This window comes from Dicentrarchus labrax, unplaced genomic scaffold (genome assembly GCF_905237075.1).
Source record: "Dicentrarchus labrax unplaced genomic scaffold, dlabrax2021, whole genome shotgun sequence".
Taxonomy (NCBI): domain Eukaryota; kingdom Metazoa; phylum Chordata; class Actinopteri; family Moronidae; genus Dicentrarchus; species Dicentrarchus labrax.
The window spans coordinates 5,410,714-5,424,718 of NW_026136706.1; positions in this window are offsets into that span (position 1 = coordinate 5,410,714).

Consider the following 14,005-nt stretch of genomic DNA (forward strand, 5'->3'; position numbering starts at 1 on the left):
TGGGATAATTGGAGCTGTGTTCGTTGTCTGATGTTACTTTAAAACCGGGCATATCAAAGTGCTGATTGCCAGAACCACATTATAGCTGAAAAATGCTCCTAATTAACATCCAACCTGTTATGACCCACTTTTGGAGCAGTGTGTTACTTGAGACTTTTTTTTATTTTATTGCCATTAATTGATAGTGACAGCTGAAGAGTGTCAGGAAAGGGGGGAGACAGAGAGAGAGAGGGGGGGTGACAGGTTGGAGTCGAGCCCATGGCCGATGCAGCCAGGACTCAGCCTTGGTACACAGGGCGCCAGCTCCACCAGGTGAGCTATCAGGGCACCGCTACTTCAGACGTTTAACTGTTTTTCCATGATGTTCTTAGATTGTCGTGTCTACCATAAAGAAGACCAGTGCAGTAGATTATATTATATATTGATACTGTACAGGCATGAGGCAATTAAGTGGCATTTGTAATCAAGCTTCTCACAGGGACACCTACTGCTGTACATAAGAATTTAGCCTTCCTAAGCCCCGCCCCCTTTGCTTTGTCATCCAATAACAGTTGAGTAAGCGGTGCTTGGATATGCTACGTGCTACGCTGGTCTATGTTCAAAAGACAACCACAGTTAACAATTAATGTAGATTAGCAAGCTGGTTAGTTAGAGTTTCATTAAAGTTGGCCAACATTAAGCTACGATGTGATACACGCCACTTTTCTACAGTCGAGCACATAGCATATCTAAGAACAGGAAAGGAGGAGGTTGATTGAGGATGCAGGAGGGGGACGTAGGAAGGGTCCATTTTAATCATAATTATGATAAATAATCATAAAGTAACTCCAGTGTAACATTTGCTAAAAACTACAATGTCTTACTGTATTAAAAAAAAAGACACTGAACTTGAATCTGAGTTTTAAAACTGCATTTGTTGTTTTATCACTTTCATAAAGTTCTGGAGAATGTGGCCTATTACGCTCTGCACTCTTTAGTGTTTCTGTTCATCTGATTAATCTAATATTCACTCTTTGTTGAGTAAAATATGTGTCCACTATGTTCACCAGCTAGATGCGATGTCTGTGTGTCTGCTGCTCGGTGCAGGGGGGTGCACGGTGGCTTTATCTGCTGCTGCTGGGAACAAGGTTGATGACAGCAGGAAGACTGAAGCAAAAAAGTAAAGTTCGGGGCCATAAAACTCCTACAAGACACTTATATGTAGTCATTTAATCTATTGTTAATGTAAAAAATAGTGATAAATGCAGCTTCTTTGGTTTCTTATTTGCAGCCGGGGGCTGAGTGCCACAGACAGGACAGGGAAGTCTGGGAGTGTTAAGAAAACACATCGCTGGTTTTAATGAGATTTGTTGACAATGAGAAAAACATTGAATAACACCATCTGTATGCTTTAATTGTTTTCCCTGCATTATATTAGTGTCAGATAATGATAATTTCTGTGACAAATATTCCTATTTACTATGCATATTGTTGATATGTGACATCCCATAATGCCCTTTGTTTGGACACAACACAGCTATAGCTTTTGGAATTGCTCACTAAGGTCAGCTTGACCATCTGCTCCTCTATGTCCTAAATGTGTACATTTGCCAACTGAGTATGGCTGACACTCTACCTCCTGGAGATATTCAGAAACTGCCTCCGCCCTATCTGTAATCGCTCGCCAGACATATTAACGTCCTTATGCAAATACGTTCTCGCTGCCAAGGATATTACCTTGGCGATTTCTGCACAGGTTGTGGAGAATAATTAAACATTCTGCGAGGAATAAAAGTGCAAAAGTGTCATTCGTTTTAGATTCACCATTAGGCTTTTCTTTTCTAAGCTGTTTTGGGTCGGTTAAAAGCGTCACATTAGGGGTCACATTAAGATTCATATGTTGTGTGGAAATCTGTGCTTATCTTGTTTCTATAGCACCCACATCAGCATTATCTACGACTCCGGAAAAGGAGATAATCTTGACAAAGATGAAAGGGGCAATGATGAAGGGAATATGACAGATATGCTCTCTTTTCTTCCCCATCTTGTGATTGCTCTCAGCCGCAAGAAGAGACCATCCATCCAACCTCCTTCAAACTCCTATCACCCTCCACATCTCTGCCTGTCTCCTTGATACGTCCTCCTGGACTCTATCTTATCCACTTCTACACAACCCTCAGACTTCAGCCTCTTTTATCTACACTCTGCTCCCCTGACTATATCTTTCCTGACTCCTCCAAGTTTAGCCCCCAAATGATAAAAAACAAATCCAACAACCTTGATGTCCTCCCTCCACTCTTCAGCTTGACCATGCTCTTTGTAGTTTACTGAAGGGAAAATCGACATAAAGCGAGATCAGACAGAAGCGAGGCCTTTTGTGGTGTGACAACTTTAATTTTGATGGATACCATTCCTGTAGAGCCTTTTAAAATCTAAATAAGGAAGCTCTGCTGTTGGTAGTTAAAGTAAAATTCTCTGTGTAATTATGAATATCGTACGCCTTTTGAGTCAAAGCCTAAGAGTGCAAATGATTTGCTTCAAGCATTCTGCTCTAAATCAACTGTGAAATTCCTTTTATCCCATCTATCAAGACTCCAAACCATAACCCAAATGTTATGTAAGATAAAACATTATTATTTATGCAGTTTAAAAAAATAAAATAAAAAATGAAAGCCTTGATGCTTTGAAGATTTGAAGTCAAGGGCACTTGAGAGGGACACTGCTGAGGTTCAACAACAACCTCTAAATTGAGACTTTATGAGGATGTAGTAAAGTTTAACAGGGATACCAAGGAGCCTGCACTGGTGCTTTAACAGGATATAGACCATAAGGATAACTCAAGTTTATTACAAGTTAGGTCTCATTTTTTGTAGGTTTGGCCATACAGCAATATTGTACTCGCTGAGTTTATTGCAGAGATCCAAAAAGAAGCCTGCGAAGGGAGCGAGAACCACAAGCTATCTGGCAGTCAGACATTTGGAAGAGAGGATTAATATCCATCACTGTTTACAGACTGACTCGTAGTCCAACTTTGACCGACTGTACCTGCTTGTGTTTGTGCACACACATAATGTCTAATAAGGAATTTCAGCTGGAAGATGCCTCAAGCACCAGTGTGTAGGATTTAGTGGCATCTAGAGGTGAAGTTGTATATTGCAACCAAATGGATACCACTCATCTTCCTAGTGTGTAGGAGAAACTATACGGTTCCCTAAAACTCGCAAAAAATTCAAAAAACCCCTATCTGGAGCCAGTGTTTGGTTTGTCCGTTCCGGGCTACTGTAGAAACATGGTGGTTCAACATGGTGGATTCTGTAGAAGAGGACCGGTCTGCTTCCTCTGGAGATAAAAACCTCATTTTAAAGTAACGAAATGATGCTTATTTTAGGTGATGAAAACATTCCTACGAATATTAGAGTCCCTTTCTGCCAGTGGTTCCTCCCTTACACACTGGAGCTTTAATACTAAGCAGTACCAGTATTAAAGCAGCATCACTCAGTTAACGCTCCACCTGAAATAAATAAGCATTTTTCCCAAAAGTTTAGATCTTTTGCTTACGCACTTACAGCAGCAGCCAACTTAATATCACAGCATTACTTCAAAAACCATTCGGTCCATAATGTAACCATGAAATATTCAAAAGACAGCAATGATGAGTGCAACTAAAGCATTCCTGCATCCTGCCTGTTCATTGCGGACTCTTATTTTGAGTGCTGAACACTGAGAACAGCGAGAACCGCTGGCAACAGCCTCCCGGAAACATTATGTCTGTTCCCTCTCCTGGACAGAAAGACTCCAATTTCGATCTTTCTACTTCTCTACATTTTGGGATAGGTAGTTTAGAGAAGAGTATAGAGGAGAGGTCTGGCAGAAAAATAAAACTTTTCTATGTGAAAATCCATTAGGGTACATCAGGCTTGAATCTGTCCTGAAATAGAGCCGGGTGTATGTGGCAAGAAGCTGCGACTGATTCTTAATGAAGGGAGAGTTTTGTCTGTCAAATTAGACTCGATAATTGCATTATCACACATAATAGGGCCAATTGTTAATCAACAGATTACAGTTTGTTTGTTGGGTTTTTTTTTTTTTTTTTTTTTACTGTTATTTGTGTATTTTTCCTAGATTTCTATGTCACAAGGAAATTTCATTTTGTGATAATCTTCGCTCCATCGTTCGTTCGGCATAATTTGAAAAACAAATGTTGAGGCAGAATGTAGCACAAAGAGGGCTCATTCAAACATAGAAACTAGTGGTACATTAGTGACTGTCTATAATAACCAATCAAGTAATAATTGAAGGGGAAAGAGGTACACCAGCAATTAATCAGTTCAAATGAATGGAGCGTCATTCAGTCAGTGCACAGCAGGTCATCTGAGCATGCGAACATTTTAAAAACATCCAATTCAACATAGAAGATGACTAAAAAATAAATACCTTTAAATAGAACTGTACTATTACGGATATTCTTCCTCTTATAAACTCAACACAGCTAACTCAACTCATAGAACGGTCTCTGAAGTGAGGTGCAATGTAATATAGTGTTACATATTAGGAAATGTATTAAGAAATCACAAAGCTGTAAAGTTAAGCGTTAATCAATAGTTTAGTAACCTCCATAATCAGTCCCTCCACAATGTTGCGATGGTGTGTTTGCAACAATTCAACCAATTCTGCACAAACCTTCCCACATATTTGAACCATCATTGTAGTTTCCTGTACAAAACGGTGAGCCATACGTCACCAAACTCGCTTTCTTGTTTCTAGTTGTGACATTGCAGGCATGTGCCACACGAAGGTCCATGTTAACCCTCCAAAACAGTGCGGTTTTATTCTCACTGGAACAAGTTGGCCTCGATTTGAGTTGAATTATACACAAAAATACTCACAAAACGTGGCCTAAAAACAACATGCAAGCAACATGCACCACAATTCTTTAGAGTAGGGGCCGTGATATGAGCACTTTAAATTGTATTTGTATGTTATATATGTGTTATGTACTGTTTCATGGCTCTGTTGTAAAGCACTTTGGGTACCTTTCGGCTATTGTAAAGGGCTATACAAATAAACTTGATTTTGATTTTCTTTTTTTGATGAGGCATTTTAGGCCCCCAAAATCCTGGAGCGACTATCTGATGTCACCGGTATGTTTTTAAGAAAAGTTTTTTCCAGCGTTGGCTGTGATTCGGCTCTTATCTGCTGAACAGTGAATACACTGTTTAATCCTGCAGGTACACACTGAAGCTACCGCTGCTTATTTATGCTCTGATAATGCATTGAGGATATCATGAGCCGTAGTCGAAGACACTGTTCTTAAAGTGTAAATAATTAGATTTTGGTATTGATTTTTTTTTCATTTTGAATTTTAAATTTACTAAAAATCAGCAAAACAGGGTGAAAAAAAAAATCTATGTCTGCTTTTCTGACTTTGTGAGTAGAATCATTAGACTGGCTGCAAGACGAGAGGAGGCGGACTTGGTGCTCGAAACGCAGTCGCAGTGGATGGACAGTGTTTCCTTGATGTGAAGATGAAACCATATTATCTTCACTATCTCGTTGCTGCTGTTACATTCTCCCAGACACACATTCAAAAGATGCACTGCAGAATTATTTCCTGGGTGTATACGTGGATGTAAATAACTGTATCTACTGATTTATTATTTATTTATTTATTTATTATTTTTTATTTTATGTTATTCTATGAATTTGATTATCTTTTTCTAACTTTCATTTCATTGTACAACCTTGTGTTGTATAATGATAAATACATTTCCTTGATTCCTTGATTTAGGAATTGGCTTACATGCAAGAAGATACCGGTCACAAAGGCCTTAAAAAAATAAAATCAAACAAAATCAAATAGATAAAACTAAGTTAAAACACCAGATAAAATATACAAGGGGAACATATTTTAGTTTGACCTTTCTTCTAGATAATTTGACCTTTCCAACATGTCACTTACAGTCACACCCAGCTGCTTTTGTATTACACCAACAACAGGAACGATAAGCCTGTTTGCATGATGTTATATTGCTATATAGTAAAGCCAAGTAGTATAATGACACCACTGACTTGTTGCTAATCGCTTTTGTTAGATGAAAAGTCTTTATTTTATGCATTAAGTATTCATTTCTGTCGTATTGAAAAGTACGAAAAACTCTACCAAACACATCAGCTGCGAGACATCCGGCACATTTCTGTGTTTCTGTCATCAAAAAGGCCGTAACAACCTGCCATCTTTAGCTTGATGGAAGTCTACAGCAAAGTGTGTCAGCCTTCATGCTTTGATTGGTACTCACTCAAGTGAGCCAACATCTGATTTCTGACCTGTTATTAAAGATGAAGCACAATGACCAGCAATCACTGCAGTATATATGTGTCATTAGCCCTCGAATGAATCAGGACATTGGCTGTGTGGAGTGAAAGTGAAGGCGATTGAGGTTCCAAAAGGAAATGCCCTGTCAAATCAATCTGCCTGCTGTGACATATCAGTATTTAACCTTCCTGCAATTTCTCTGGATGGAGCCCGCACATCATTTTGCACACGGTGCTGGTCTGGACATTAATTCCTCCCACTCCTGCGACCTCTCACCGACGCTGCTGCAAAGCCTTTGGAAACGTATAAAGAGAACTCAATGGATGTCTTGTTTGCATCTTCCTGCTTTCCATAGCTAGCTTATGAGAGAATGGCAAGTTCATGCAAAGGTACAGAAGTCACAGCAGTTCAGGAGGAAAGGAAACGACGCAGAGGTGCAGAGAGAGTGACATCTATTGGACGAAAGAAGAACGTCATGCATCAAGTAGGATAGAAATACAAGGGATTAATCTTTGTAATGGAAGGAATCACGTTCTCCAACGAAGCTCCAGAAAACTACATTCGAGGAGATTTGGGAGAAGTGGACAATGTGTGTATTTCCCAGAAACACTCTTCTCTTGTTTATTTAATTTCTTTTTTCTTTTTTTCAAATCAAAAACATGTTGTTGTTTGTGTGTTATATAATCGCACTGTAAAAAGGATGGATCAGTCCGTAGAGGTTATCCAACCAGAGATGACTTCCATAAAAAACAATACACTAAAAACTGAAATACAAGGGATATTAAAGCAACATTATGTAACTTTACTACCTTAAAATAACAGGTACAAATCATTTTGATGCTACACTGAGTTGTAATTGGGTGAAGGCTGCCTCTGTCCCCATTCAGCTCCCTGAACACCCGTTCTTGCACCCTGTAACTTTGTGTTCTGGGTCACAACAAGTACGTAATGCTTTATGGCAGTAAGTCACACACCACCAGCTATGTCAATAATTTTTTGGGGGGGAAACTGAATCATATTTTATGGAGGGAATGTTTTCTGGCTTTCTCTCGGATGTCCTTGGGCTGCTCCGCCTCAAAAATCACAACAAATACCAAATCTTACACGTTTGCTTTGAAATGTAGAAAACACCAGCACTTATATATGACAGTCCCGTAAAAGGAAGACCATTTAAAAAGAAACTCTTAACATGGCACAATTCCCAGACACACTCCAGACACAGCAGATATATTTTTTGCACACAAGAATTGATTTCCGAGCACTTACGAAATCAAATTGTAGACAAAAATTCTGTCAAGGTAAATGTGGATGTCAGAAGCTTGATTCGTCCTTGCATGCTGAAAACAATGTCACGAGCAAAAACTTGTCCCTGTGCCAGCTTTTTTTCCCCCAAATTGACTTCCTGTCAGGAGGATAACAATATTTAAATGCAGATTTCCGCCTGGTGTTGTGCTGCATTGTTTGACTAGTTTCAGTAAGAAGTGACTCCCTGCATGGGGGCGACGCTCATACCTCCATTTAGAAGAGCTCTTCAAGGTAATCTGTCATTCCTACTGAGGAGATCAAAATGTTAAAGACTGTTAAAAACAGATCTCCAAGCACCAAAAAACAAGAAAATCTGGAAAGCCTTATGGTGATATAACAGGGACAACTGTGTTACAGATCACCAAAAGCATATGGACACGTGAATATTACGCCCAAATGGGATGAATACATAAACTTTCCACAAGATATTTCTCCCCCATTCAGCCAGCAGAGCATATACAGTATATATTTGTCTCTGTAGAGCTGTTTTAAGAGCTCACTGTAGTTTTACTGTGCATCAATCTGACTGTTGCTGCTCTTGAGTGTTGCTACACTTTGCAATATACCAGTATTTCCCCCTTTTTCTCCTCATTGTGTATGTTTGTGGCCTGACTGCCGCCGCACCGTCTCAAAGGGAGAACTTGAAATTCGACAAAGATCTGGAGTCTCATAAACAACCGGTTTGCAGTAGTTGTGCAAAAGTTTCCTCAATGCTGCGCCGAATGTGGAGCTCACCATAGATTCATAAACGTAGCTAAAATTGCCCCTACAAAGCGAAAAACACAGTAACTAACAGTAAGTAAGTCAAAATTGAGTTTGATGAGATTCTGGCATTTGTTTTACCCAATTTAAAAAATCAGTATGCAGAGGTGGAAAGTAACAGGGTACACATATTATTGTACCTGTAACCTAAGTGTTATTCGCTTGCTTCAGGCATTTGTACTTCATTAGAGTATTTATCTTTCTGCTTTTACTCCCCATTCAAAATAGGCTATGTATTCTCCAGTTTTAATGTATTTGAGGGGAATTATAGAAGTTTTGTTTTTGTTTTATTTTATTTTATTCTTGCATTATTGCCTTCCCAACATTAAGATCGGTGCACATCACACATGATGGGCGTAACATCACAAAAACGACGGAAACCAGTAGAAAATGTCCTTCAGAGGAATCACGAGAGTACTTTTTTACTTTTATACTTTGAGTACACTTCTGAGCCTATACATTTTTACTTTTACTTGAGTAAAGAATGTGTGTAATTTTGCCACCTCAGTCAATATGCCATATGTTAATATATAGCATGTAAAATGTGTATTATGAAAGGTAGGTATAAAAAACCAGCCCTTCCTTGATGAGAGTTGCCAATATCCAGTGAACATGAACATTCTGCTCACAGTGGGTGTGAGAGAAATGTGAAATTTAGGGACTTTTAGAGCGAGATTTAACAACTTCCCATTGAAAACAGTCAGCAACACCTCCCTTTATTAGCATTTCTCTTGTGGAATTCACAGACAGACACATAACAAAACAGAGATGCATTTCAATATAAACAGAAAGAAAAAGAATAAAGGAGTTTTGTCAATACTTTAAACTTTAAATTTGAAGAATAAATGCATTATCAACTCCCTCACTCTCTCTTAAGGAGATATTTGCAAGTAGGTCAACCTTATATATGCAGTCTTATTGAAAATGTAATTTATGGTAATTGGCAAACACACTGCAGGGTTACCCAAAGGTGTTCTGTCATCCGTTCAGCATCTGTCTATACCTGCGTCTCCATGCAGAGCCACGGGAGGAGGGGAGCCTATCCCAGCAGTCCTTGGGTGAGACACACTGGGCAGGTCGCCAGTCTATCACAGGCCAACACATATAGACAGACTGCCTTTCACACCTACAGGCAATTTAGAGATACTCCAATTCACCGAACCGCATGCCTCTGAGCTGCGGGAGGAAACATACAAGTCAGAAAGGAGCAGCAGGGTTACAGACCTGTGAGGGGGAAAGTTCTTCCACTGTGCTGCTCCCCGCAATGATTCCTGTTTCATAAACTGCAATATTGTTCTGCGTCTGCTTCCATCTGTCTTCTCTCCTCACACACCAATCTGTTGGCGTCGCCACCTCTAACCACCCCAGATTCAACTCCGCTTTTCATGCCATCACTAGTTTAAAGGCGAGAGTTCAGAGAGAATAAAATGTGACATTTTCCAACAATGTGCTCCATGTTACAGCTCTTTATTCTACTCTGTACTGACATTTGATAATACAATCCTGAAACTCCAGAAGTGGTTTTGTTTCCACCAAGACGGTGTCACTTTTTTATTGGCTGTCAGTATTTTTTACCAACTCAGTGTGTTTGGTTGTAAGGTTGGTATGATGAGAAATGTGTACACTATGCTGTAACTCATTAAAGTGTGCTTGCTAAGTGTTTTTTATAACACACTGCAACAAAAATAATTTTTTAGTGTTTAAAAATGGAAACTGTTGCACTGCCTAAACCAGTGGTTCCTGACCCCCAAAACCAAAGCTCCAAGGGGGGTCCCGAGGCCTTCTTGATTTTAAGGGGTGTTAGAAAACTTACAAAAGATACACATTAGGCCTTTATCTCAGCACCTGGTTGACTTCTGTGAAGACAAATACATGTCAAGTTTTAAGTAAATTGTCTAATAGAACAATGGCAGCAGGGACAGGAAAACACAGAAATCGTCAAAATAAAAGCCTAAGAATGTATGATTGTTAAAAATGATAAAATACACACACAGAGAATTGTATGAGAAGTTCCCTCAACAGGAAATAATCTGCTCATAATTCATCCAAATCACTCATTTTACACTAATTTCTTGTAGTTACTGTGATTTAGTTGTTTTGGCCACTTACACAAAATACACAAAAACATGTAAGCAACCAGTTACACACCCAGGAGACATGGAGTAACGTCAGCATTCATTTGGACTTGTTTCTGGCTCGCTGGTGAATTTAGATCCAATATTATCTGTCATTTCAGCTCTGTTTTCTCCACCTGAGAGAAATATCTGTTTAGTTGTTAAACACTCCACTACGTTCACTAGCTGATTGCTAACTTTGTCAGCCATTTGGAGCTGGCCGAGTAGTGTGCATTGAGTTTATTAAAGCTTTTCTTGCTAAAAGCAGCTCTGATAAACCTACAAGGTTATTTGAGCGGTGAGACTGAACCCAAACTGTTAAAGTTGCAGGCGGTAAAACCTAAAAAATGGAGCTGAAAGAAGCTAAAAGGCTCCGTAGAGCTGAGGGGAACTGCACATTGTCATGTGAAGCTCAGAGGGGACCGTGCCTTTGCTGTGTCTGCTCCTAAATTATGGAATGATCTGCCTCTGCACATTAAACAGGCCTCTTCTCTGTCTGTTTTTAAAACCAGTCTTAAAACCCATCTCTTCTCTGTGGCCTTTGACACCTAGTAAGATGTCGACTTTATTTACTTGATATATATATATTTTTTTTTTTTTGATTGCTTGTTATTGCATGGTTATTATTTTTATTTATGTCTTTTCATTTTATTGTTGTATTATATGTTATTTTGCACCTCATGTGAGCTGTTATGTCTTTTATTTATGATGTCTTATTTATTCTCCTGTACAGCACTTTGGTCAACTTTGGTTGTTTTAAAGTGCTTAACAAATAAAGTTGGATTGGATGTGAGCCATTAGTATTCAATATAAAATACTCATTAGTGCAGCTTTAAAATGTATTTAGGGCGGTTGAGCATCTTATATACATACATGGTGTTTGATTAGAAAATGTGGGCCCAAGAAACCGCTCTGTACCATCTGCTGACCAGAAGCTGTCTGTTAGTCTTCCAGGTGCCTTGGGATCAGCTTCACTCTCATACGACAAGCTTGAAATTAATGGCGGTGATGTTTCCATGTCATGGCGGTGACACTGTGGCATCACACACGGTGGGATAGCTGCTCTCGAGGAGAAACACACTCCCTTCTTCCATCAGTTTCACCTCTCTGAGCTCCATCTCTGGCAGAAAGCAGGCAGCTGGGGTCAAAATCCCCCCAGAGGACTCCGGCGGTAAGAGCTCTTCAACAAGTCTTTTCATCATCGCCCTCGCTAGCTCGTGTGCAGACAGCTGTGGTGGTGGTGGCAGCTCATTCCCTCGAAGCACTCAGCCTACTTCCACTCCTCTGCAATGCAGTGGACAGAGGTTCAGGGGACGCAGGGGGGAATGTGAGGGAATTTGGCCTTCACCATGAAGTTATGGTCAAGACCATCCAGAGGGAAGACTCTGGAAGACCTGAGTCTGGCCAATGAAATGATTTCTTGCTCAGCCTTGCCTATGGTTACATTTTTTTTCTTGTGTGTGTCCTAAAAAGCTAAAACAGCGGAGAGGTGGATTTTAAAAAAACACACAATTTACTGTTCATATGTGTGATTTTCTGCTCGAGGTCCATCCAGTTTGAGCTTTTGATAACCACATGACTTCAAATCCTCATCCCACATTAATATCTGTCTGAGCTAATGAGCGTGTACATGCACCAGCTCATTTTAGTTTGCTGTTAACAGTATCTTTGAGTTTTAATGGGGCTCTGCAGGTCTTCTCTAATCTAAATCACCTCCTTTAAGCAATTCATATTAGCACTCATGTTGCACCATGCAACTTTAGCATTGCCAATATGGAAGAAACCTTTTTCACAGCAGCCGTTTTGACATGAAATAGTAGGGTAAACACAGGTGTTACCAATGATGCTTATTAAGGCTCTGTTCCATTTAGTGTAGCAGAGCCTTCGCAGTGAGCCACTGTGCACTACAGCAGCACCCCTGTGGATTAAACCCAACAGATCAGGAGTCAGTTTCTCACAGGGAAGCTCCAAACTCCCGGTGATTAAGTGCTCATGTTTGGCCGAGATTAACAGCTTTCATCGTGGGACTCTTCACATCAATGAGCTGGGCGCAGCACGCTTCCTGTGCCTGATATTACCCATATGGTGACAGCTAGAGTTCACAGTAGGAAGTGCATTTTAACTAGAGTCAGCGCAGGCCGAATGCCATTTCACACTTTTTAAATAACTGACCATGTCAATGAAGTTGACAGGACGCACATAGCCCGTGGACCGTAGTTTGGACACTCCTAATTTAGAGCCTCAACAGGGGAAATTTACAGGAATTATAATTGAACAGAGAAATTATGAAATGGAGGCTTGTGTGTTTGGACAGAAGGAATCTGGACTCATGACCTCAGTATTTCTAAAACCCGTCTACAGTCCTGATAGCTGAGTAACCTTTGGACAATTTATTATTTTATTAATTCAAACAATTAATAGTTTGTTTGTCATTGCAGGTTGCATTATTCTGCATTATTCCAAATATTCTAACTAAAACCCCAGAAATACTTGAGACACATTGAGGTTGTTTTCTGTTTCCACCTTGTAAAACTAGTTTAATACAGAACAGTTCATTATCAAGCAAAGGTGGCATTAATTCAGTACCAATGTTTTTATTTTATTTCAGAAAGTAATACAACACATTGTCACACAGAGTAAAGATTTGTTTACACGTCGTGTTGCTGATGCTGAAGAGGCGATACGGATGTAGAGAGCGTTTCTGTCCCACGTTGAGTTGTGATTTAGTAGATGAGTCAAAAAAAAGGTTTTCTTTCCTCAATTATGTAAGAGATGAAATTATTTCATAGAGCTATTGTACGTATTATTATTGAGGCTGCTGTGTTATGCATCGAGGCTTATTGTGAGTATGAATGTGATGGATGTGTACTGATGTATTTTCTGTAATCTGAGTCGGTACAGTAGCTGGTGGATATCTAAATAAAACAAAAAGAAACAAACCTGAATAAAGTAAGAAGTAAGGACCAAGCCTCCAGTACTTAGAAACAAATTTGAGCCTTTATTGGAATGTTGCAAGGCATTAAATACACAAATCCCATTCTTTTAATAATTTGGTATTTAATAATAAAAAAACTTCTAGTCTAACAATACTGGTCTGACAGTCGTTGTTCAGTTTTATCTTTATAACCTCAGTAAAAGTCCTCTCTCTCTTTCTCTCTCTCTTTTCTTGCACTGCGTCACAGAGGTGGAATCTTGACATCGTCTGAAGTGAAAAGCAGGAGTGAATTAAATGTATGAAGAATTATTAAAGGGCCGACAACAATGACACATGTGGGGGAATAACAGCAGAGCACCTGTTGTACTCAAACTGGAGAAAATACTGCGTATCAAAGCTGCACCGTGGGTTAAAACAGTCTCTCGCTCACACTGGTATCCAGGATTTTTTTTTTTTTTTACCCCTGATTTCCCCAAGTTTTACATATAAAAAACTTTTGTATGAAATATAAACAAGCTCTTACCGTGATACACAGACATGTGCATGTGACGTTGGAAAGAAAATGCAGAAAATAAAAAGGAGACAATAATATGTTCT